This window comes from Triticum aestivum, chromosome 7A (genome assembly GCF_018294505.1).
Source record: "Triticum aestivum cultivar Chinese Spring chromosome 7A, IWGSC CS RefSeq v2.1, whole genome shotgun sequence".
Classification (NCBI taxonomy): Eukaryota; Viridiplantae; Streptophyta; class Magnoliopsida; order Poales; family Poaceae; genus Triticum; species Triticum aestivum.
Window position 1 is genome coordinate 667,484,934 of NC_057812.1, and position 25,141 is coordinate 667,510,074.

The 25,141-nt window shown below is 48.1% G+C and overlaps 1 pseudogene; it reads right to left on the bottom strand.

Moving 5' to 3' along the window:
- Nucleotides 1–5,988: 5,988 nt before the first annotated feature.
- LOC123149107 (polyubiquitin 11-like) overlaps nucleotides 5,989–25,141 on the bottom strand; it is a 45,897-nt pseudogene continuing 26,744 nt past the window's right edge.

Here is a 25,141-nt window from a genome sequence, read left to right on the forward strand (position 1 = left end):
GTCTACTTGTCACGGACGTGATGCCTATATACATGATCATGCCTAGATATTCTCATAATTATGCTCAATTCTGTTAATTGCTCAACAGTAATTTGTTCACCCACCGTAGAATACTTATGCTCTTGAGAGAAGCCAGTAGTGAAACCTATGGCCCCCGGGTCTATTCTCATCATATCAATCTCCATCACTTTAATCTTGCTTTGCTTTTTTACTTTGCCTTTACTTTTCTCTTTGCATCTTTATACCAAAAATACCAAAAATATTATATCCATCAGATCTCACTCTCGTAAGTGATCGTGAAGGGATTGACAACTCCTAATCGTGTTGGTTGCGAGTAGCTATCGTTTTGTGCAGGTACGAGGGACTTGAGCGTGGCCTCCTACTGGATTGATACCTTGGTTCTCAAAACTGAGGGAAATACTTACGCTACTCTGCTGCATCATCCCTTCATCTTCGGGGAAAACCAACGCATGCTCAAGACGTAGCACTGCGCCAGAGACGTTTGAAGAAGTTCTCTGACCCTCCGTGTTTCAGTTGCTGCTGGTGAGTCGCCTTCCATTGGGAGAGCCGCCAAACGAGCCGATGCTGCGATGAGGTTTTCCAAAGGGTTGGAGAAGTGACCTGGCGGTGTTGGCACGTAATGAGGTGGAGAGGTAATTATATGAGGTGGCTCTGTGGAACGTGGCTGAACCAGTGCGCCGGGTGTCGTGATCCGGTTTGCCTCCGGCGGGTTGCTCCCCCCGGCCCCGGGTGTATGGAACAAGTTCCTCGGATCAAGCGTCAGAGGCAGACGTGATTGAGTTTTTTGATGCCTCCTCCTCATGACTTCGTTTGATGCGTTAAGGTCCATCAAGAGCCGGAAAGTCTCCGCTTGAAGTTGTTGAGCACGAGCATCCAAAGCCGCTCGTTCTGCCGCCATCTGGGTTTCCTCTGCGTCTAGATTTTCCTTAGCTTGCACCATCTCCTCACGCACACGTGCCACCTCTGCGTCGTGCTGGGATTTGTCCACCGGCTCTACCATGGCGGTTAACAGAGTTGTCAGTTTATCCATGAGATCCATTAGAATCTGAGCCGAAGGGCGCGCGGGGTCTCCTGACCCGGGTGCAGCCGACCCGGTAGCCGCTGCTGCCGCTGCGGTAGAATTCTGCCCGGGCTGTGCCCCTGCCATGAAGACTCCGGCCCAATTCGGCGGCTCAAGGGGGTCCGGAATACTGCTGCCATCGGAACAGCCCCCGAGCATGCCGTCTTGTAGCTGGTACAAAGAGTATGTCTCGCCCGTTGATGATGCAGTGTCAGAACAGACGGGCGTCTCACCGCCCTCCACCGATCCTTCAGAGTATTCACCGCCGTGGATGCAGCCTACGAAGGCATGCTTCACGACAGATTGAACACGGGCGGTCCTTGCACGTTGAGCCGTTTCGATGAGGTTGGTGTGGACGTCCGGCTCAGGGCCCGACTCGCCGATCCGGCCGATGAAAACGTGAATTCCACCGAAGGGGACCCGGTATCCGTACTCGATTGAGCCGGCCTCGGGGCCCCCAGCCTTCGTCGTCGATGTAGAGCTTGCCGCGATGACTCTTGGTCATCCGGCCCACAGCGTATCCCTTGAGCCCTTCGAAGCTGCCCTTCAAGAACTCAAATCCACCATGCGCTGGCCCCACGGTGGCGCCAACTATCGTGGAATTGTCACGGCAGATGTCCTAGAGCAAGGACTTAGTCGTAGGGCCATCGCACTAGGAAGCTTAAAGGGGTTAATCGGGACAAAGGACACAAGAGAGTTTTTATACTAGTTCGGCCCCTTACGATGAAGGTAAAAGCCTACGTCTAGTTGGGTTTGGTATTGCTAGGGTTTTGATCTCCGAGAGGCTCAACTCGCCGGCTTGGTTATGGATTTGTTCTCTCCTCCCTAAGCCGCCACCGGGTCGTCCCCTTATATACATGGGTTGACGCCTGGTGGCCTACAGAGTCCCGGCCAGCTCATAATCGTGTCCGGCTCGGTGACTTTCTTTACATGCCTTTCTTTACAAGTCTTTCCTTACATATGGCGGTTCATAATATCAGGCCTTAAACCACCTTCAGGCCATTGGGCCTTCTATAATACTTAATAAACTACAATCTTGGATGTTTACTGGGCTTCTTGCGTAACCCGCCATTGGGGCTGACCCGGCCCCTCCTGGGTGGGTCTCAGCTGATAGTAATATCCCCAACAGTACCTCCACCCGCAAACTACATCCTTCTAGTGAGATGTGCAACTTCGTCTGTTGCACAGGGCCAACTGCATAGTAGTTGATGTGCAAATTTCCTCCGCCCGTGGATGTGTTTCACTGTTTGCTGCATCGGCCAGCAGCCTAACAGTGATGTGCAACTTGGGATACTGCCACAGCCAACTGTCTAACAGTGATGTGCAACTTTCTCTCGTACCCCCATGAATGTGTAGTTTCCCTGCTAGCACCCGACCCAAACCACCCTCGCTAGTGAGATTTGTAGCTTTAGCACTCTGTTTATATGCAACTTTTCACTGCCCTCATGAATGCCAATTTTTCACCATTCAACTGTCTCTGCCTGTGAGATGTGCTACTTCATATGTTGCCATGGCCAACTACCTAGCAGACGACGTGCAACTCTATTTATCGCCCCGCCAATTGAAAATACATGTCCACAAATAGGGATGGCAATGAGTTACATATTGACTAATAGACAGTTGGCTTGAACAATAGACTAAGTTGCACATATCGCTTGCAGGGGAAGGTGGGGGTAGGGTGCGCGAACAGTGAAAAATTACACATCCACGAGTACGAAGGAGGGATGCACATTGACTACTAGGTAGTTGGTCGGGACAGTAGACTAGTTGCACAACAAAATGGTCGTGGTTGCTAGATTTCATTCTCATAGGAAGTTGAATCATGCATATCCAAAAAATAGTTTTGGAAAAAGTTGCACGATGTAGTACTAAAGTTGCACAATACAATAATAAAGTTGCATCATATAGCATCAAAGTTGGTATCTAAAAAATTTCGTCGAAATATACCCATGCGGGATCTAGTTTCAAAGATCTCGTCGCAAGAGTTCCAGCAGTGAAAACGGATCTGAATTCCGACAAACGGTTTGAAAGATATGACTTTAAAAAAAATTAAACTTCAAAATAAATATGCGTGAATCTGTTCTTTTCGAAATGAGGTAATCAGCGTGTTCACATTTAATACTAACAGCCACATGCACTAAAAGACAAAAAAAAATTAACACACGGATGCATGCAAGACTGTCCGCCCGTTTCACCCAGATGATGTGCGTGCGCCAGGAAGAATTTGGGTAGGAATTTCCCCTCCTATATGGCGCAGCACGCGGGCGCACCCGCCGCTGCCCCCGCGCGCCCACTTTGGGCCAACCCATGAGTAGCAGCGGGAAGCCCCATAGTTGTCTTATTTCGTTTCTGTTTTTTGTTTTTTAAATAATTTGAGATTTAAAAACTTTTCCAAATTCAAAATTTGATGAGAATTTTTAAAAAGTTCATGGAGCCAAAAAATGTCCTTAAATTTGAATAATGTTCATGCATTTTAAAAAATGCCCGTGATTTCAAAAAATGTTTGTTATTTCAAAAACATGCTAGTGAATTTGGATATTGATGAACATTTTTAAAAATTATTGTGAACAAATTTTGAATATGGTGAACATTTTTCAGTTAGATGAACATTTTTTTTGAAAAAACATGGATGAACAAATTTTGAATTTGATGAATTTGTTTTGAAATAAATGAACAAATCTCGAATTTTATGAACATATTTTTAAACAATGAATAGAAATTGATTATGGTGAATGCATTTAGGATTTTGATGGAAAAAAATTAAATCCCGATGAACAAAATTTAAGTTCGAGGAACATTTTTTTGAATTCAATGAACAAAAAACATGTCTGTGGATTTGAAAAGAAAGTTCGTGAAAAAAGGGTGAAAAAGTAAAGAAGAAAAATAAAAAGAAAAAAGAAAAGAAAAGACAATAAATGAAAAGAAAAGAAAAAAACTAATGGAATACAGAAAATTAAAAAAACTAAGAAATAAAAATTAAAAGAAAAAACACAAAAAACCGGCTCAGGGAACGCCCTAGAATCTTCCCAAAACCGGTTGGGGGTAATCTCGAATTTAATGGGCCGGCCCGTAGAAATTCCAGCGCTGGGGGAGGGGGGGGGGGGGCGCTATGTCGATAGCTTTCAACCTAAGCGTCATATACGAATCACCATACGGGAGCCCTAAGAGCATCTTTAGTAGATCCCTTAAAAGCCAACCCTTGGAAACACGTTTAAAGGGCCCTTTAAACCGTTTTTATGGTCTGAAACTGGGCCGAAAAGAACAGATACCATATTACGAACGGTATCTGGAACAATACAGCAAGCAACCGTGCCGGCCGCGCTCCCCTCGACCGCACGATGCCTCGGCCGTGCCCACCCCCGGACGCCACTCTCCTCCGCCCGTCTAGCAGCGGCCATGCACGCCCCGGCCACGCCCGCCGCCGCCGCCGCGCTCCACCCCGGCCATGCCCGCCCCGGCTGCGCCTCTCTCGCCCTTCTCCGACGCCGCCCCACATTGAGTTGGGTCGCCGACAGCCTGCTCCACCCCGCCGGTGGCCGGCCTCGCCTTGGCGGGGAAGGTCGAGCCGGCCACAATTTGGACCGGCAGCAACAAAATTCCGACATGCGGCGACGGATTACGGCGAGTTTCGTTTTGATTCTAGCCAGTTCCGCGGCAGTGCATCTGCTCCGACGAGGTTTGACCGTTTACGGGTTGAACTGTATATTGCCTTTCAATATATACATATGAGGTATGGAGTCTCGGTGCCCCTTAAAAACATTACGGGATCTGCTAGGGACCATTTTGTCGACCGAAAGTGTAAATGCCTTAACCGCTTTTAAGGGGTCTACTAGAGATGCTCTAAGCAGTGTGCATCTGTAACTTGCACCGCATAACAGACTCAGAAAGATTCTAAAAAAACACTTGGAAAAAAATGACTCGGAACAAGAGGGGAAAAAACTTGCGTCGCAGAACAGGAGGAACGAAGAGAAAAAGCGGCTGCAAATCGGCGGCAGTCTGCAGGTGGAAACCTACACTATCCACTAAACAGCTGCTCTGAATCTACCTTCTGAACATGGCAGAACATACAAAAATGAATGCATCAGACGTTTGGGACCAGACCGGCAAGCAAGAAGAGAACAGCAAGGTTGAGTGGAACGCCAGGGCGCACCGGCACTATAATCTGATGTTCTAAATATCTATGATGAGCAAAAACTATCACAGGACCAGCACAAGCGTGATCACAGGATAAGAACATTTCAGGTTAACAAGAATTAAGATTCAGGTTCACTTATTAATGTTCTCACAGGTGGCACAGGAATAAAGATTCTCAGTAACGGCACTAGATCAGCCGCTGCTGGTCGGGGGGGTTGTAATGATGGTCTTGGCGGTGAGTGCCTTACACAAAGATCTGCTTTGTAAGAGGGTCTTCTCATTACCTTGTAATGTTTCGCCGTGTACTATGATGTTTGCATTATGTATAAAGCAGGGTGTGAGCCTATTTTGAGAAAGCGTCCACGAATGTTTTGGGAGTTCGTTTTGATGGGCAGTGTTGATGCCCTAGTGCGGGAAAAGGAAACCTGCAATCTGCAGATTTCGCTGAACAGCGGCTTTATATAGACGATCTGAACATCGGCCAATACAACAATCACCCAACTTATTTAGTTTCAGATGAAATCACGCCGGTGTGCATCGCTAGACCTGCAAACAACAACACAGGCAAGTTCAGTGGCAGACTGGAAACGCCACGACCTGAACATCTATGATGATGTTCACGTATCAAGAAGAATTCAGGGTACACCTATTCATAAATTAGATGTTTGGAACTGACCAGCAAACATGGAAATGCCAAATCTGAAGTTATGATCTTTGATAGCAAAAACGACCACAGGACCAACACAACACAGGTCATCAAATATCAAGAGGACTGAGGTCAACTTATTCATAACATAGACCAAGCATCTGCTCAAAGGCAGCACCAGATGTTCTCACAAATTGCACACGGATAAAGAGGTGCAGAAACGACACATGACACAAACTTCACGTAACAAAAGAAGACGTTGACGAAAGAAGAGGCCACCAGGCTCAACAGACATGCGAACCAAATTTTCAGGAGCCCAAAGAAATTCGCTGTCCACCACGAAGACGGAGCACCAAGTGGAGTGTAGACTCCTTCTGAATGTTGTAATCAGCAAGGGTGCGTCCGTCATCGAGCTGTCCTTCCCTGTCTTGGGTATTCGCCTTCACGTTGTCAATGGTGTCCGACGATTCCGCCTCCAAGGTGATGGTCCTCAAGTTGCTTGCGGGCAAATATCAACCACTGCTGGTCTGGCAGGATGCACTCCTTGTCCCTGATCTTCGCTTTGACATTGTCAATCGTGTCAAAAGACTCAACCTCAAGGGTGATTGTCTTGCTGGTGAGGGTCTTCATGAAGATTTGCATAAGCCTCAGCACAAGGTAGAGTGTCGACTCCTTCTGGATGTTATATTCGGCCAGGGTCCGGCCATCTTCCAGTTGCTTGCCAACAAAGATGAGGCCCTGCTGGTCCGGCGGGACACCCTCCTTATCCTGGATCTTCGCCTTGCATTATCAATTGTGTCGGAGAACAGATCAAACATGATGATCTTGCCAGTGAGTGTCATCACAAAGAAATGCATATCAGCCCTGAGCCTGAGCACCAGGTGGAGGGTGGACTCCTTCTGTATATTGTAATCACCAAGTGTCCGACCATCCTCAAGCTGCTTGCGAGCAAAAATGAGGCGCTGCCGGTCCACCGGGATACCCTCCTTATCCTGGAATATCGCCTTCACATTGTCGACTGTGTCAGAGGACTCGACCTCAAGCGTGATGATCTTGCTGGTGAGTGTCTTCACGAAGATCTGCATCTGCATAAGTGGGAATTACAACAAAGCAGGATAAGTCACCAAGGAAGAGGCTTACATGAATAGTTAAACCGATTAGCAAAGCCACGAGACAAAGGGCACTAATGTAAATGATGTGATATGTATGCATAACTGAAAATTGCAAACGGAGCATTTTAGTTCAAGGGAGTAACAGATAGTAAATCCGCAGTTCAGAATTAACAAAAAAACAAATAACAACCGCATAGCAAAAGTGAAAAGGCAATAATCTCTGTTAGGATCTATTTCCAGTATAAATTAAGCAGATCTTTGCAAGAAGGGTCCATTATAAAGCCAGATCGTGGATTAATATCTGATGCCGCAATAAACAGCAGGCCCAGAACTAACCGGCCCAAATCTATTGAGCAGCCCTAGATCAAGATGGCAATGGGGCCCCGAAACCCTCGTCCCCGCGGGTTTTTACCTTATTAGGGGACGGGGATGGATGTATTTTCATCCTTGTGGGGCTATAGTTGGACATATTATACAACCCGACATATTTCGTGGGTTTGCACCCGTTTCGGCAGTCCCCGAACCCGAAACCCGGCAAACCCGGCAAAATACATTTTTTTTATCAAGCACTGATCCGGTGCGGCCCAAACCAAAGCTATCGAGCCTGAGCGACTGAGCCCCCACCCCCCAACGTTCGAAGGCCAAACCAAGAATTCTATTTTAAAACTTATGTAATTGCACATCTTGTTGAACCATGTGTGGCTTATCATCTTTCTTGCTGAAATCTGATCATTTTTGTTGCTGAAATGTGGTATCATGCTGCTGAAATACACTCTATATAGCTGTTGAACCATGTACTATTGTTTTTTGTTGAAATTTGCTCAAGTTATGATGCTGAAATGTGCTTGTTTTGCTGCTGAAATGTTATTTTTTGTCGCCACTATGTTTGTTTAAATATTTTGATTTTCTTGTGGGTTCCCCGTGGGTTCCCCGAAACCCGATGGGTTAAGAGGACGGGCAGAAAACTAACCCCGCGCATGACGATAGGGATGCGGACGGGTTTACGATTTTCTCGTAAGGATGGGTTTGGGAAGGCAAAAGCCGATGGGTTTCGTCCCCGTTGCCATCTTGAGCCCTAGATGAGCCCCCACAGGCATTTGATTGAAATCTACACGAGTATGATTGATCGAGATGCACTCGCTCGTCCTCAACAAAAACTCGATTATCTTTCAATCAATCTATCAGCATAGAAACAAAATCTTAGGTCGACACGGTAGAGCGATCGACACGAATCTCATTATCTAATCGCGTTGGCCGCATCAAGAAAAACACCTAAATCAATCTCACAACATGAACGAACAGGGAATCGGTGGCGCGCGCATACCTTGACGGACGGGACGGGTCGCGCGAGCTAATAATTAAAGATCGATCGCTGTGTTGCGGCGGCGGATTTTCTCGATCGGAATCAGCGGGCGAGTGGATTGGCTGCAAGGGGGTCGATGCCTGTGGGGAATTTATACATGGGATGGGAGAAAGGATACACCTGAACGTACCGGCAGGAGAGGCGGTTGCGGAGTCCGTCCCTACCACGACCACGAAGCAGTCTCGACGAAGTCTCCAACGAGAGAACTGCAGCTGCGAGGTGGTCTTTATCGATCCATGCTGGCCAATTAGGCCCAGACATAAAGCCCAACCTAAGCACTGTGCATGTGTAACCTGCATCGCAGAACAGGAGGAACAGAGAGAAGCGCGTCATCGACTCATCGTGAGAAGCTCTCTTGCGTAAGCGGGGTGAAATTTCAGAAGACTGCACGAACAACATCTCATCTCATGGTCACAACGTACTACAAAGTGCAGGACTTCGTGAGCAAACTAGATAAACCAGAGCGGGAACAGAGTGGGAAGTATCATCCTCTTATTGTTGAATCTCCACCGACAGATGACATGGACGTACGCATTATATGCGTGCAGCGTTATTACGTTCTTACTCCGTTCTAGGGACAGAGGAGGTGACCAGAGAGCGCGACGGACGCAGCTAGGACGAACGCCGGCCGCCGGCTTCATTGGAGCTTGCGTCTGCCGGCGGCGGCGTAGGCGTCGTTGGCCCACTTGATCACGAACCACAGCACGTCCACGACGACGTTGCCGTAGCCTCCGGTGCTACCGCGGCCTCTCAGTTCTACGCCGCCGGCGTACGGCGACGGAGCCTCGGCCGGCGGCTGCAGCCACGACGACGCCTCGAGGCCGCGGGACACCCGCTCCTCCTCTGGTATGACGCGGCCGGCGTGCGCCAGGGCGGCGGCGGCGCAGAGGACGAGCGCGGCGACCAGGACGGCGCGAGCCATCGGTTTCCCCTCCGACCGGCGCCTGGAAACTGTCGGTGGTCAGTCGATAGCTCGAGATCACACTGACTGAGACGGAGACGCGTTCGTAGATGCACAACGCGACTTGCTCGACCGGTTTATATACATTCGCCTCGACCCGACGAACGGCCGAAACTGCCGAAAGGATTAATGCGTGCGTGCGTTCCTGGCTCCGCATTGAACAGGGGACCGAACGCTCGAATAAACACGAACCGCAACACTAAAAAGAAACGCTCGAACAAACACAACCACGCATACATCGGTTTTGTTTCACTTCCCTTTTTCTCAGATGATGAATACGGTGGCAGCCTCCCTGGTTCCATTTTCTCACAATGAAACCAGCGTGATATGATATTACAGTTCCAGGATTCCAACCAAAAGCAGCCACCCGGTACTAGGCTGCATTGGGTGCGGCTACACGTTAATCGACTGGTTTTTTAGTTAGGCTTAGTCGACTGGTGTGGACCGTTGGATGAAGATCGTACGGCGTATGGACCTTCTTCTTCTTCCCAGACCATCAAACATGCCGCCGACCGAACCGCTGACCACCGCTGCCCGTGACCGCCTCACTGACCCCCCACCCCCTCCCCAGAACCATCCCCCACCATTGATCTAGCCGCCGCCCCCAGCCACCCCTCTAGCCCCGCCCGCGTTTGGATTTTTTTTCTCCGCCGAAGTGCACCACCGACCCCATCTTAAACCCTGAGATAGATAATGGGGTAGCCCACCGGCGAGCCCCTTCCTTCTCCTTCCTTCTCTCCGGCGAACTCCGACGAACTCTCAAAAATTGACTTGCCCCAATTAGAAAATCAGTCGACTGTCATTTAGCTAAACTGGGTTGTATTACACTCAGAAGTCGAAAAAAAGCTATAAACTGAAATGGTACACCGTACACAGATCAACACATGTACATTGGTGACATTTCCAACGGCACACAACCAACATAGGCAACAATCTACCTCCCGACCCCCTCCTACTCCTCTGTACCGCCCCACGAGGCTACTAGACGGGCCTCTCTCTCTCTAGCTCTCCCCTCATCCCGGCCTCCTCCCCCTGTCACCGCCTGGGCGCGCCGCCGGGCAAAGCCCGACTAGTGTGGGTGGCGGCTCCTCGCTCAGTAGTGGCGGCGCGTACTGCTGCTGGCCAACAGGGGCGCAGGGCTGGGCGTGGGGCTCGGCGGCAGGGCGGTTGCGTGTTCTTCCCTGGTGGGGGCGTGGGGCGTGCTAGCAGCAGTCGGGCCTTTAGACCGGGCAGCGCCTGGATCTAGATCCCAGCGGCGACAGGTGATGCGGGCTGCAGATGGTGCGAGCTGGCGGCTGTGGGTGGATCCGCTCGTGGGGGCTTGATCCCATGGGCTCGGGTGGCTATGAGCGGCCAGGGGTGGTGCACTGGCCGGTGACACGTCTGCAACGGCTTCAACGGCGGCGGTTGGTGCTTGGCGGTGCGGTGTGGGTGGAGGTAGCCCGTCCCTTCTCCTGGGTTTTGGTTAGCGGGGCTGTTGGGGATATAACTATCAGTTATGACCCGCCCAATAGGGGCCGGGTCAGCCCCAATTGCGGGTCACGAAGGAAGCCCAGTAAACACTCAAGGTGATAGTTTATTAAACCTTATAGAAGGCCTAAAGGCCCGGAGGTGGCCTAAAGCCCAATATTGTAAATCGTCGTATGTAAGGAAAGACTTGTAAGGAAAGGCATGTAAAAGAAGTCGCCGAGTCGGACACGTTTTATGAGACGGCCGGGACTCTGTAAGCCACCAGGCGTCAACCCGTGTATATAAGGGGACGACCCGGTGGTGCCTTAGGGCAAGAAACAAGAGATCGATAACCAAGCCGGCGAATTAGCCTCTTGGTGATCGAAATCCCAGCAATACCAACACAACTAGACGTAGGCTTTTACCTTCATCGTAAGGGGCCGAACTAGTATAAAACCTCTCGTGTCCTTTGTCCCGATTAACCCCTTTAAGCTTCCTAGTTGCGATGGCCCTGCGACTAAGTCCTTCTGCTAGGACATCTGCCGTGACAATTCCACGACACTTGGCGCCCACCGTGGGGCCAGCGCACGGTGGATTTGAGTTCTTGAAGGGCAACTTCAAAGGGCTCAAGGGATACGTTGTGGGCTGGATGACCAAGAGTCGTCGCGGCAAGCTCTACATCGACGACGAAGGCTGGGGCCCCGAGGCCAGCTCAATCGAGTACGGGTACCGGGTCCCCTTCGGCGGAATTCATGTCTTTGTCGGCCGGATCGGCGAGTCGGGCCCTGAGCCGGACGTCCACACCAACCTCGTCGAAACGGCTCAGCGCGCGAGGACCACCCGTGTTCAATCTGTCGTGAAGCATGTTTTCGTAGGCTGCGTCCACAGCGATGAATATTCTGAAGGATCGGTGGATGGCGGTGAGACGGCCGTCTGTTCTGACGATACATCATGAACAGGCGAGACAGACTCTTTGTATCAGCTGCAGGATGGCATGCTCGGGGGCTGTTCCGATGGCAGCAGTATTCCAGACCCCCTTGAGCCGCCGAATTGGGCCGGAGTCTTCATGGCAGGAACACAGCCCGGGCAGAACTCCACAGCAGCAGCGGCGACAACTACCGGGTCGGCCACAGCCGGGTCAGGAGACCCTATGCGCCCCACGGCTCAGATTCTAATGGGCCTCATGGATAAACTGACGACTCTGTTGACTGCCGTGGAAGAGCTGGCAGATAAGGCCCAGCATGACACAGAGGTGGCACGCGTACGTGAAGAGATGGTACAAGCTAAAGAAAATTTAGCAGCAGAGGAGGTCAGGATGGCAGCGGCGCGGGCGGCTTTGGACGTTCGTGCTCAACAGCTTCAAGCGGAGACTTTCCGGCTCTCGGTGGATCTGAACGCGTCAAACGAGGTTATGAGAAGAAGGCATCAGAAAACTCAGTCACGTCTACCTCTGACGCTCGATCCTAGGAACTTTTTTCATACACCCGGGGCTGGGGCAAGCAACCCGCCGGAGGCAAATCGGATCACGACGCCCGGGGCACTGGTTCAACCGCGCGCCATGAAACCACCTCATGTACATACCGCTCTGCCTCATTATGTACCAACACCGCTGGGTCACTTCTCCAATCCCTTGGAAAACCTCATTGCAACGTCGGCTCGTTTGGCGGCTCTCCCGATGGAAGGCGAATCGCCGGCGGCAATCAAAACGCGAAGGGTGAGAGAACTTCTTCAAACAGCTCTGGCACAGCAAGATGAGTACTCCTATAGTCGAGACAGGATCCATTCAACTCCTTGCCCGAGCCGGAGCCCAAGCTACAGTAGGCATATGGACTCAGCTGACATGTCAAGCAATGCTCAACGCCGCAACCGGCCGCACAGGCATGAGCCGATACAGGCTGGAGCCCTTAACTTGGCGGATCAGGAGAGGATCCGACAAGAGGCTGAGCGAGCAGTTCAACTGGCAGCGGAGCAGGCGGCTCATCAAACTTTTCCGGCTTATCCAGCAACCTCGGTTGAGGCAGGAGTGGCCACAAGAACCTGAGGTGTCCCTTGCCTGGTGTCGGCCATACGTAATGAGCGTTTGCCAATGGACTTCAAGGGCCTCGTAAGGTGCCTAATTACACGGCCGACTTGCAGCCTGGGGCTTGGATTGAGAGTTATGAGATGGCTATGGAGTTGTTGGAGGTCAGCGACGCGGCAATGGCCAAGTATTTCACTATGATGTTGGATGGAACAGCTCGTACTTGGTTGAAGGGGTTGCCACCCAATTTTATCGGCTCATGGGCGGAGTTGAAGGCCCGGTTCATTCAGAACTTCAAAGACACATGTAAACAACCCATGTCGATTGTGGACCTGACTAATTGTAAACAAGAGGACGGTGAATCTACAACCCATTGGGTGCGCCGGGTCAAGGAGATAATACATTCATCTGATAAGATGGATGCCGGCTCAGCAGTCTTGATGTTGGAGAAAAATTGCCGTTTTGAACCTCTGAAGCAGAAATTGGGGCGCCTCAAGCGTGACTGCAATGACATGGGCCAGTTGATGGCGTCTCTCGTCAAGTATGTTGATTCTGATAGTACCAAAGACCCGGTGTCTGACAAAGAAAAGATAGGGAAGGGAAAGAAGAACGACAACGGCAAGGGTCACCAGCATAACCCGGCAAATCAAGGAGGTAATAAACGTAAGGCTGATGAATTTGTCGCTAACACCAATGCACAGGGCGGCAATCAACGGCGCAAGGGCAGGCAACCCCCTCGGTCGGGCGGGTCAGATCCCACCCTTGAGCAACTATTGAATGAACCTTGTCCAAGACACGACACCCGGGAGAAGCCAGGCACCCACCTGTGGAAGGATTGTACAATCCTGAAGGCGTTTAAAAGTTCAAATGCATTTGATGGAGGTCACGGCCCAGGCGGCGGTTCAGGTGGGGGCGGTTTCCATGGCCCGGGCGCCGGTTCAGGTGGAGGAGGATTTCACGGTCAGGGCCATCCAGGTAACCAGGGAGGCTATAATTCACAACCCGGCCAAGGTAATCAGCAGCAACAGTCCGGATATCAGAGCAACCCAAAACAGTTGAATAGTGGGCAATATCATGTGTTCACCACTGGCTTATGTAAGAGGGACCAGAAGCTTCACAAGAGGGCCGTCAATGCCGTTGAGCCGGCGATTCCATGTTACTTACGGTGGTCCGTGTTGGGGAACGTAGTAATTTCAAAAAAATTCCTACGCACACGCAAGATCATGGTGATGCATAGCAACAAGAGGGGACAGTGTTGTCTGCGTACCCTCATAGACCGGCAACAGAAGCATTGACACAACATAGAGGAAGTAGTCGTACGTCTTCCCGATCCGACCAATCCAAGTACCGAACGTACGGCACCTCCGAGTTCTGCACACGTTCAACTCGGTGACGTCCCTCGAGCTCCGATCCAGCAAAACGTTGAGGGAGAGTTTCGTCAGCATGATGGCGTGATGACGGTAATGATGTTCTACCGATGCAGGGCTTCGCCTAAGCACTGCTACGATATGACCGAGGTGGAATATGGTGGAAGGGGGCACTGCACACGGCTAAGGAACGATCACGAAGATCAACTTGTGTGTCATGGGGTGCCCCCTTGCCCTCGTATATAAAGGAGGGAGAGGGGGAGGTGCGGCCGGCCCTAGGGGTGCGCCTGGAGGAGTCCTACTCCCACCGGGAGTAGGACTCCCCCCTCTTGCCTTGTTGGAAAAGGAAGGGGGAAGGGAGAAAGAGGAAAGGGGGGCGCCCCCCCCCTTCCTTGTCCTATTCTGACTAGGGGGGAGGGGGCGCGCGGCCTGCCCTGGCCGGCCCTCCTCTTCTCCCTTATGGCCCATGTAGGCCCAATAACCCCCCGGGGGGGATTCCAGTAACCCCCCGGTACTCCGGTAAAATCCCGATTTCACCCGGAACGTTTCCGATATCCAAATATAGGCTTCCAATATATCAATCTTTATGTCTAGACCATTTTGAGACTCCTCGTCATGTCCGTGATCACATCCGGGACTCCGAACAACCTTCGGTACATCAAAACACAAAAACCCTAATTACGATCGTCACCGAACTTTAAGCGTGCGGACCCTACGGGTTCGAGAACTATGTAGACATGACCGAGACACGTCTCCGGTCATTAACAAATAGCGGAACCTGGATGCTCATATTGGCTCCTACATATTCTACGAAGATCTTTATCGGTCAGACCACATAACAACATATGTTGTTCCCTTTGTCATCGGTATGTTACTTGCCCGAGATTCGATTGTCGGTATCTTAATACCTAGTTCAATCTCGTTACCGGCAAGTCTCTTTACTCGTTCCCTAATACATCATCCCGCAACTAACTTATTAGTTGCAATGCTTGCAAGGCTTGAGTGATGTGCATTACCGAGAGGGCCGAGAGATACCTCTCCGACAATCGGAGTGACAAATCCTAATCTCGAAATACGCCAACCCAACAAGTACCTTCGGAGACACCTGTAGAGCACCTTTATAATCACCCAGTTACGTTGTGACGTTTGGTGGCACACAAAGTGTTCCTCCGGTAAACGGGAGTTGCATAATCTCATAGTCATAGGAACATGTATAAGTCATGAAAAAAGCAATAGCAACAAACTAAACGATCAAGTGCTATGCTAACGGAATGGGTCAAGTCAATCACATCATTCTCCTAATGATGTGATCCCATTAATCAAATGACAACTCATGTCTATGGTTAGGAAACATAACCATCTTTGATCAACGAGCTAGTCAAGTAGAGGCATACTAGTGACACTCTGTTTGTCTATGTATTCACACATGTATTATGTTTCCGGTTAATACAATTCTAGCATGAATAATAAACATTTATCATGATATAAGGAAATAAATAATAACTTTATTATTGCCTCTAGGGCATATTTTCTTCAGTCTCCCACTTGCACTAGAGTCAATAATCTAGATTACACAGTAATGATTCTAACACCCATGGAGCCTTGGTGCTGATCATGTTTTGCTCGTGGAAGAGGCTTAGTCAGCGGGTCTGCAACATTCAGATCCGTATGTATCTTGCAAATTTCTATGTCTCCCACTTGGACTAAATCCCGAATGGAATTGAAGCGTCTCTTGATGTGCTTGGTTCTCTTGTGAAATCTGGATTCTTTCGCCAAGGCAATTGCACCAGTATTGTCACAAAAGATTTTCATTGGACCCGATGCACTAGGTATGACACCTAGATCGGATATGAACTCCTTCATCCAGACTCCTTCATTTGCTGCTTCCGAAGCAGCTATGTACTCCTCTTCACATGTAGATACCGCCACGACGCTTTGTTTAGAACTGCACCAACTGACAGCTCCACCGTTCAGTATACACACGTATCCGGTTTGCGATTTAGAATCGTCCGGATCAGTGTCAAAGCTTGCATCAACGTAACCATTTACGATGAGCACTTTGTCACCTCCATATACGAGAAACATTTCCTTAGTCCTTTTCAGGTATTTCAGGATGTTCTTGACCGCTGTCCAGTGATCCACTCCTGGAGTACTTTGGTACCTCCCTGCTAGACTTATAGCAAGGCACACATCAGGTCTGGTACACAGCATTGCATACATGATAGAGCCTATGGCTGAAGCATAGGGAACATCTTTCATTTTCTCTCTATCTTCTGCGGTGGTGGGACATTGAGTCTTACTCACCTTCACACCTTGTAACACAGGAAAGAACCCTTTCTTTGCTTGATCCATTTTAAACTTCTTCAAAACTTTGTCAAGGTATGTGCTTTGTGAAAGTCCAATTAAGCGTCTTGATCTATCTCTATAGATCTTAATGCCCAATATGTAAGCAGCTTCACCGAGGTCTTTCATTGAAAAACTCTTATTCAAGTATCCCTTTATGCTATCTAGAAATTCTATATCATTTCTAATCAATAATATGTCATCCACATATAATATTAGAAATGCTACAGAGCTCCCACTCACTTTTTTGTAAATACACGCTTCTCCAAAAGTCTGTACAAAACCAAATGCTTTGATCACACTATCAAAGCGTTTATTCCAACTCCGAGAGGCTTGCACCAGTCCATAAATGGATCGCTGGAGCTTGCACACTTTGTTAGCTCCCTTTGGATTGACAAAACCTTCTGGTTGCATCATATACAACTCTTCTTCCAGAAATCCATTCAGGAATGCATTTTTTACATCCATTTGCCAAATTTCAGAATCATAAAATGCGGCAATTGCTAACATGATTCGGACAGACTTAAGCATCGCTACAGGTGAGAAGGTCTCATCGTCGTCAATCCCTTGAACTTGTCGAAAACCTTTCGCAACAAGTCGAGCTTTGTAGACAGTAACATTACCGTTAGCGTCGGTCTTCTTCTTGAAGATCCATTTATTCTCAATTGCTTGCCGATCATTGGGCAAGTCAACCAAAGTCCACACTTTGTTCTCATACATGGACCCCATCTCAGATTTCATGGCTTCTAGCCACTTTGCGGAATCTGGGCTCACCATCGCTTCTTCATAGTTCGTAGGTTCATCATGATCTAGTAGCATGACTTCCAGAACAGGATTACCGTACCACTCTGGTGCGGATCTTACTCTGGTTGATCTACGAGGTTCGGTAGTAACTTGATCTAAAGTTTCATGATCATTATCATTAGCTTCCTCACTAATTGGTGTAGGTGTCACAGAAACCGGTTTCTGTGATGTACTACTTTCCAATAAGGGAGCAGGTACAGTTACCTCATCAAGTTCTACTTTTCTCCCACTCACTTCTTTCGAGAGAAACTCCTTCTCTAGAAAGGATCCATTCTTAGCAACGAAAGTCTTGCCTTCGGATCTGTGATAGAAGGTGTACCCAACAGTTTCCTTTGGGTATCATATGAAGACACATTTCTCCGATTTGGGTTCGAGCTTATCAGGTTGAAGCTTTTTCACATAAGCATCGCAACCCCAAACTTTCTGAAACGACAACTTTGGTTTCTTGCCAAACCACAGTTCATAAGGTGTCGTCTCAACGGATTTCGATGGTGCCCTATTTAACGTGAATGCAGCCGTCTCTAAAGCATAACCCCAAAATGACGGCGGTAAATCTGTAAGTGACATCATAGATCGCACCATATCTAGTAAAGTACGATTTCGACGTTTCGACACACCATTACGCTGTGGTGTTCTGGTGGCGTTAGTTACAAAACTATTCCGCATTGTTTCAAATGTAGACCAAACTCGTAACTCAAATATTCTCCTCCACGATCAGATCATAGAAACTTTATTTTCTTGTTACGATGATTTTCAACTTCACTCTGAAATTCTTTGAACTTTTCAAATGTTTCAGACTTTTGTTTCATTAAGTAGATATACCCATATCTGCTTAAATCATCTGTGAAGGTGAGAAAATAACGATATCCGCCACGAGCTTCAATATTCATCGGACCACATACATCTGTATGTATGATTTCCAACAAATCTGTTGCTCTCTCCATAGTACCGGAGAACAGCGTTTTAGTCATCTTCCCCATCAGGCACGGTTCGCAAGTACCAAGTGATTCATAATCAAGTGATTCCAAAAGTCCATCAGTATGGAGTTTCTTCATGCGCTTTACACCGATATGAACTAAACGGCAGTGCCACAAATAAGTTGCACTATGATTATCAACTCTGCATCTTTTGGCTTCAACATTATGAATATGTGTATCACTACTATCAAGATTCATCAAAAATAGACCACTCTTCAAGGGTGCATGACCATAAAAGATATTACTTATATAAATAGAACAACCATTATTCTCTGATTTAAATGAATAACCGTCTCGCATCAAACAAGATCCAGATATAATGTTTATGCTCAATGCTGGCACCAAATAACAATTATTTAGGTCTAAAACTAATCCCGAAGGTAGATGTAGAGGTAGCGTGTCGACCGCGATCACATCGACTTTGGAACCAGTTCTCACGCGCATCGTCACCTCGTCCTTTGCCAGTGTTCGCTTAATCCGTAGTCCCTGTTTTGAGTTGCAAATGTTAGCAACAGAACCAGTATCAAATACCCAGGTGCTACTGCGAGCTCTAGTAAGGTACACATCAATAACATGTATATCACATATACCTTTGTTCACCTTGCCATCCTTCTTATCCGCCAAATACTTGGGGCAGTTCCGCTTCCAGTGTCCAGTCTGCTTGCAGTAGAAGCACTCAGTTTCAGGCTTAGGTCCACATTTGGATTTCTGAGCAGTAACTTGCTTACTGTTCTTCTTGAAGTTCCCCTTCTTCTTCTTCCCTTTGCCCTTTTTCTTGAAACTGGCGGTCTTGTTGACTATCAACACTTGATGCTCCTTCTTGATTTCTACCTCTGCAGCCTTTAGCATTACGAAGAGCTCGGGAATTGTCTTATCCATCCCTTGCATGTTATAGTTCATCACGAAGCTCTTGTAGCTTGGTGGCAGTGATTGAAGAACTTTGTCAATGACACTATCAACAGGAAGATTAACTCCCAGTTGAGTCAAGTGATTATGATACCCAGACATTTTGAGTATATGTTCACTGACAGAACTATTCTCCTCCATCTTGCAGCTATAGAATTTATTGGAGACTTCATATCTCTCAATCCGGGCATTTGCTTGAAATATTAACTTCAACTCCTGGAACATCTCATATGCTCCATGACGTTCAAAACATCGTTGAAGTCCCGATTCTAAGCCGTAAAGCATGGCACACTGAACTATCGAGTAGTCATCAGCTTTGCTCTGCTAGACGTTCATAACATCTGGTGTTGCTCCAGCAGCAGGCCTGGCACCTAGCGGTGCTTCCAGGACGTAATTCTTCTGTGCAGCAATGAGGATAATCCTCAAGTTACGGACCCAGTCCGTGTAATTGCTACCATCATCTTTCAACTTTGCTTTCTCAAGGAACGCATTAAAATTCAACGGAACAACAGCACGGGCCATCTATCTACAATCAAACATAGACAAGCAAGATACTATCAGGTACTAAGTTCATGATAAATTTAAGTTCAATTAATCATATTACTTAAGAACTCCCACTTAGAAAGACATCCCTCTAATCTTCTAAGTGATCACGTGATCCAAATCAACTAAACCATAACCGATCATCACGTGAAATGGAGTAGCTTTCAATGGTGAACATCAATATGTTGATCATATCTACTATATGATTCACGCTCGACCTTTCAGTCTCAGTGTTCCGAGGCCATATCTGCATATGCTAGGCTCGTCAAGTTTAACCTGAGTATTCTGTGTGTGCAAAACTGGCTTGCACCCATTGTAGTTGGACGTAGAGCTTATCACACCCGATCATCATGTGGTGTCTGGGCACGGCGAACTTTGGCAACGGTGCATACTCAGGGAGAACACTTTTATCTTGAAATTTAGTGAGAGATCATCTTATAATGCTACCATCAATCAAAGCAAGATAAGATGCATAAAAGATAAACATCACATGCAATCAATATAAGTGATATGATATGGCCATCATCATCTTGTGCTTGTGATCTCCATCTCCGAAGCACCGTCATGATCACCATCGTCACCGGCGCGACACCTTGATCACCATCGTAACATAGTTGTCGTATCGCCAATCTTATGCTTCCACAACTATCGTTACCGCTTAGTGATAAAGTAAAGCATTACAGCGCAATTGCATTGCATACAATAAAGCGGCAGCCATATGGCTCCTGCCAGTTGCCGATAACTCGGTTACAAAACATGATCATCTCATACAATAAAATTTAGCACCATGTCTTGACCATATCACATCACAACATGCCCTGCAAAAACAAGTTAGACGTCCTCTACTTTGTTGTTGCAAGTTTTACGTGGCTGCTACGGGCTTAGCAAGAACCGTTCTTACCTACGCATCAAAACCACAACGATAGTTTGTCAAGTTGGCGCTGTTTTAACCTTCGCAAGGACCGGGCGTAGCCACACTTCGTTCAACTAAAGTTGGAGAAACTGACACCCGCCAGCCACCTGTGTGCAAAGCACGTCGGTAGAACCAGTCTCGCGTAAGCGTACGCGTAATGTCGGCCGGGCCGCTTCATCCAACAATACCGCCGAACCAAAGTATGACATGCTGGTAAGCAGTATGACTTATATCGCCCACAACTCACTTGTGTTCTACTCGTGCACAACATCAACGCATAAAACCTAGGCTCAGATGCCACTGTTGGGGAACGTAGTAATTTCAAAAAAATTCCTATGCACACGCAAGATCATGGTGATGCATAGCAACAAGAGGGGAGAGTGTTGTCTACGTACCCTCGTAGACCGGCAATGGAAGCATTGACACAACATAAAGGAAGTAGTCGTACGTCTTCCCGATCCGACCGATCCAAGTACCGAATGTACGACACCTCCGAGTTCTGCACATGTTCAACTCGGTGACGTCCCTCGAGCTCCGATCCAGCAAAACGTTGAGGGAGAGTTTCGTCAGCACGACGGTGTGATGACGGTAATGATGTTCTACCGACACAGGGCTTCGCCTAAGCACTGCTACGATATGACCGAGGTGGAATATGGTGGAAGGGGGCACCGCACACGGCTAAGGAACGATCACGAAGATCAACTTGTGTGTCATGGGGTGCCCCCTTGCCCCCGTATATAAAGGAGGGAGAGGGGGAGGTGCGGCCGGCCCTAAGGGTGCGCCTGGAGGAGTCCTACTCCCACCAGGAGTAGGAATCCCCCCTCTTGCCTTGTTGGAAAAGGAAGGGGGAAGGGAGAAAGAGGAAAGGGGGGCGCCGCCCCCCCCCCTTCCTTGTCCTATTCGGACTAGGGGGGAGGGGGCACGCGGCCTGCCCTGGCCGGCCCTCCTCTTCTCCCTTATGGCCCTTGTAGGCCCAATAACCCCCCCCCCCCAGAGGGGGGGGGTCCGGTAACCCCCCGGTACTCCGGTAAAATCCCGATTTCACCTGAAACATTTCCGATATCCAAATATAGGCTTCCAATATATCAATCTTTATGTCTTGACCATTTCGAGACTCCTCGTCATATCCGTGATCACATACGGGACTCCGAACAAACTTCGGTACATCAAAACACAAAAACCCTAATTACGATCGTCACCGAACTTTAAGCGTGCGGACCCTACGGGTTCGAGAACTATGTAGACATGACCGAGACACGTCTCCGGTCAATAACCAATAGCGGAACTTGGATGCTCATATTGGCTCCTACATATTCTACAAAGATCTTTATCGGTCAGACCACATAACAACATACGTTGTTCCCTTTGTCATCGGTATGTTACTTGCCCGAGATTCGATCGTCGGTATCTTAATACTTAGTTCAATCTTGTTACCGGCAAGTCTCTTTACTCATTCCGTAATACATCATCCCGCAACTAACTTATTAGTTGTAATGCTTGCAAGGCTTGAGTGATGTGCATTACCGAGAGGGCCCAGAGACACCTCTCCGACAATCGGAGTGACAAATCCTAATCTCGAAATACGCCAACCCAACAAGTACCTTTGGAGACACCTGTAGAGCACCTTTATAATCACCCAGTTACGTTGTGACATTTGGTAGCACACAAAGTGTTCCTCCGGTAAACGGGAGTTGCATAATCTCATAGTCATAGGAACATGTATAAGTTATGAAGAAAGCAATAGCAACAAACTAAATGATCAAGTGCTAAGCTAACGGAATGGGTCAAGTCAATCACATCATTCTCCTAATGATGTGATCCCGTTAATCAAATGACAACTCATGTCTATGGTTAGGAAACATAACCATCTTCGATCAACGAGCTAGTCAAGTAGAGGTATACTAGTGACACTCTGTTTGTTTATGTATTCACACATGTATTATGTTTCCGGTTAATACAATTCTAGCATGAATAATAAACATTTATCATGATATAAGGAAATAAATAATAACTTTATTATTGCCTCTAGGGCATATTTCCTTCAGTCCGAACAGCCTATTGTGTGAAGCAGAGAGGATCATCCACCCCGGGTTGATAATCCGGGTCACTTGGCCTTGGTAGTAGCGCCTTAGGTTGGTGGATATAAATTCACTAAGGTGCTCATGGATTGAGGCAGCAGCATCAACATCCTCTACTATGAGACGTTCCGTCGGATGGGGTTGAATGATAAGAGTGTTAAGCAATCCAACACTGTTTTTCATGGTGTGGTACCTGGCAAGTCGGCATACCCAGTTGGTAAGATTGAACTGGAAGTAGCCTTTGGGGGTGGATATGACTCCAGAGAAGAAAAATTAACCTTTGAGGTGGTTAAGATCAAAAGCCAATGTCATGCTCTGTTTGGACGGCTGGCTTATGCCAAGTTCATGGCTCGGCCGTGTTATGTGTATTTGCAGCTCAAGATGCCGGGTTATAAGGGCACCATTACAGTACATGGAAGTCGGAAAATAGCCCTGGAGTGTGAAGAAGGTGATGCTACATATGCTGAGTCTGTTTGTGCAACCGAGGAGTTAAAGTTTTATAAGGATCATGTTGACCCGGCAGACATGATGTCTTTAAAGAAACCAACAACGGAGCATGAGCCGGTGTTGAAATTCAAATCAGCTGATGACACCAAGATGGTTGACTTTGTGCCTGGCGACTCATCCAAGCAGTTCATCATCAGTGCAAACTTGGATCCGAAATAGGAAAGTGCGCTCATCGAGTTCATCCGTGAGAACCGGGACATCTTTGCATGGAAACCTTCCGACATGCCGGGTGTCCCGAGGGAAATCGCAGAGCACACTCTCAATATTGATCCAAAGTTTAAACCGGTTAGACAATTTCTCTGACGGTTCAACGAGGAAAGGCACAAGGCCATTGGAGAAGAGGTGGAAGTCTTTCACCCAGAGTGGTTAGCCAACCCGGTGCTTGTACTCAAAAAGAACGACACCTGGCGTATGTGTGTGGATTACACTGATTTAAACAAGGCTTGTCCGGATGACCCTTTTGCTCCCCCCCTTATTGATCAGATCATCGATGCTATGGCGGGTTGCGCACGTTTGAGTTTTTGGGATGCTTATTCAGGTTATCATCAGATCAAGATGGCAGTCATAGATCAGGAGAAGACAGCTTTTATCACTTCGTTTGGAGCTTTCTGCTCTGTGTCTATGCCTTTTGGGCTTAAGAGTGCCCAGGCGACTTATCAACGGTGTGTGCAGAATTGTCTTCATAATCAGATTGGGCGTAATGTTCATGCTTATGTGGATGATATAGTGTTAAAGTCCAGGAAAGAGGAAACCTTGGTCACAGATCTGAAAGAGACCTTCGATAACCTCCGGGTCTACAAAATGATGCTTAACCCAGCTAAGTGTGTTTTTGGAGTCCCAGCCGGCAAGCTCTTGGGTTTTTTGGTGTCCAACCGAGGTATTGAAGCTAACCTAGAGAAGATTAAGGCAATCACATCCCTGGCCAAACCAACATGCATCAATGACGTTCAACGGCTGGCGGGTCGTGTGGCTGCTTTAAGCCGGTTCATAAGCCGGTTAGGGGAGAAGGCGATGCCTTTGTATCAAATGATGAAGAAAACAGATGATTTTGTTTGGAGTGATGCCGCGAACTCTGCTTTTGAGGATCTGAAGAAACAGCTTGCTGAGCCACCTGTTCTTGCTGCTCCAATGGAGAAAGAGCCGCTATTGTTATATGTAGCCGCTAACTCACGGGCTGTTAGTGTGGCAATTGTGGTGGAGCGCAAAGAGGTTGGCAAGGAACATCCGGTTCAACGGCCGGTTTATTATGTCAGTGAGGTACTAATTGAATCTAAACAAAGATATCCACATTGGCAGAAGCTCGTGTATGGGGTGTTCATGGCAAGCCGGAAGTTCAAGCATTACTTTCAGGGTCACCCGATCACTGTGGTTAGCTCTGCGCCTTTGGGGACATCATCCAGAATAGAGAGGCTACTGGACGAGTCGCCAAGTGGGCCATTGAACTTGGATCTCATGGGTTGAAGTATGTGCCACGTACTGCGATCAAGTCTCAGGTGCTGGTTGACTTTATTAATGACTGGACAAAGATGCAGACGCTGGAGGAGAAACCAGACAACACATATTGGACTATTCACTTTGATGGGTCCAGACAGTTGGAAGGCTCGGGGGCTGGAGTTGTTTTAACCTCCCCTCGAGGTGACAAATTTTGTTATGTGTTGCGGCTGATGTTTCCTTGCACTAACAACGCAGCGGAATATGAAGTCTTGCTCCATGGTCTTCGAGTGGCCAAAGAGATGAGCCTGAGCCGGGTCCGGAGTCTTGGCGACTCAGATTTAGTGGCTCAACAGGTATTAGGCAAGTGGGATTTCAAAGACCCTCTCATGGCGGCTTATCGTCGTGAAGTTGATGTTGTTGCAGGACATTTTAAAGGATATCAGGTGGAACACATTGACCGTAGGAAGAACGAAGCAGCCGATGCTCTAAGCCGGCTGGGATCT